General features: G+C 56.6%; 1 protein-coding gene across 1 annotated transcript in view; it reads left to right on the top strand.

Annotated features, from left to right (window-relative positions):
• Positions 1-2,083, top strand: part of FLYWCH1 (FLYWCH-type zinc finger 1) — a 30,698-nt gene that overhangs the window by 13,530 nt on the left and 15,085 nt on the right.

Genomic DNA, 2,083 nt, shown 5'->3' with positions numbered 1-2,083 from the left:
CCCTTTCGCCTCCCTGCATTGTGCCTACATATGCAAATTAACCGCCATCTTGTTGGCAGTTAACTGCCAATCTTAGTTGGCAGTTAATTTGCATATAGCCCTGATTAGCCAATGAAAAGGGTATTGGTCGTACGCCAATTACCATTTTTGTCTTTTATTAGATAGGATTTTTGTTCCTTTCATGGGATTACCAGCCCTTTAATGCAATCATCTGAGGGATTTAACATTTGTGTAGCATGGCACCTGGAGTTCAAAAGCACTTTGATGTGAGATATTTCGGAGCCATTAGTATTATTCCATTCATCAAAAAGCCAGAACCCCCGCGGTTCAGTCATTGCCAAGAACTGCTGTGATAAATGATCTCTGATCTTACTAGCTGAAATAGCAGTAGTTTATTGTTGATCAGGTAACAGATCAAACTGTAAAATTCTGAATCATGGGGTGGCTGGGCTGGGCCTCTGCTGGTTTTCTCAGGCACCTTCATGTGACTATCCCCAGCTGGAGGGTGGGCTCGGCTGGACGGTGCCAGATGGTCTTCCTTCGTTCCTGGCAGTGCCCCTGTCCCCTGCATGTGGCCTCTCCCACAGCTTCCTTCCCCACTGGCCTCAGGGCCATGGCCCCGGGCGGGCGGGCAAGGCTTTCCACCCCCCACAGTGAGTTCCTGGCACACTCAGGTTACACAGCGAGGATCAATCTGGGCTGCAGGCCAGCCCAGATTCAAGACCACAGTGCAAAGGGCCTGCATAACTTTGCAGGAGAATTTGTGGTCATTAAACAGTCTACAATTTAAGGGCCTTTAATGGTTGGGAATGGGAACCGTTTATCAATCAAATCTAAATTCTAGTCCATTGAGGCCTTTCCACAACCCATGGTCAGCCATAGTTCAAGGTCTTTTGTTTTCCATTTCCTTTGAGACACAAGGGTCCTGAATTTAAACAGCAATTTGAATTGAGAGGATTGCAGTGTCTCCTGACTCGGGCTCCATGACAACGCGCACAGTTCCGCGGGAACGTGGGGCCTTTGCCAGCTGACCCCTGTTGGTCTTTGTTGGTCATGTCCACCCAGCTGACCTGGAGGAGGCGGGGCCCCGGCGCCTGATCCTCTGAGGCCAGGGTGGTTGGTGTGGGTGGGTCCCTGCAGCCTTCAGTCCGGTCCAGTGACCGCACTGGCCGGGCAGTGACCGCACCGATTTGGGTGGCCTGCGTGTCTGAAAGGCCTGTGAAAGGGTTCCAGCTGCTCTGCGCCGTTTCACCCTGTCGGTGGAGGCCATAGGGAAGGCGGGAGCGCGGGCAGCTCACGGGCACAGCACGGGAGGGAGGACTTGGCGCTGGGGACCTGCCACTTGCTTCAGGGGCCGTTCAGAGACCCCGGAGCTTGCCGGCCATAGGGGCGGACCATAGGGGCAGACTGCACTGCCGGTGGAGGGACCATAGGGGCGGACTGCACTGCCGGAGGGACTTGCGCCGAACCGATAATACGCAGCGGGTGCTTCAGGGGCCGTTCAGAGACCCCGGAGCTTGCCGGCCATAGGGGCGGACCATAGGGGCAGACTGCACTGCCGGAGGGACTTGCGCCAAACCGATCATACGCAGCGGATGGCCTGTAGGCGGGGCCTCCACTGCTACCCTTTCCTGCCCAGAGCTGCCCTGCCCAGGGGGACGCGGGTGGGGTGCGGAGGGAGAGCCAGAGATGGCTTGTCTGGGAGGAGCTGGACCGGGGAGAGGGGAGGGAGAGGATGACGCAGGTTAGGCAGGGACGCCTACCATTTGTCCAGGTACCTGGAGGAATTGTTTTCCTGGGTCTCGCCCATCCAGCCCCGGCTTTGCTGCTGCCCGCGGCTGGGCAAGCATGTAGCACAGGGACTTTGAGGGAAGCCGTGGGGAATCAGGGGCTCCGGCCCCCGCACTGGGATTGACCGGGCTTGGGGAGCTAAATGTGGGCACCAGCCCAGGGAACTTCCTAGTAGGAAAGGGGATCAGGAGGAATTGGAGCCGCGGAACTTGGGATGGGATGACAGCTCACCGTGGGGAAGCGGAAATGTGAGGGGAGGCAGCAGTCTTGTTTCTGGACTGAGAAATGGAAA

The sequence above is a fragment of the Myotis davidii genome, unplaced genomic scaffold (assembly GCF_000327345.1).
Source record: "Myotis davidii unplaced genomic scaffold, ASM32734v1 scaffold1334, whole genome shotgun sequence".
In the NCBI taxonomy this organism is placed as follows: Eukaryota; Metazoa; Chordata; class Mammalia; order Chiroptera; family Vespertilionidae; genus Myotis; species Myotis davidii.
This window is presented reverse-complemented; position numbering and strand designations above follow the sequence as displayed.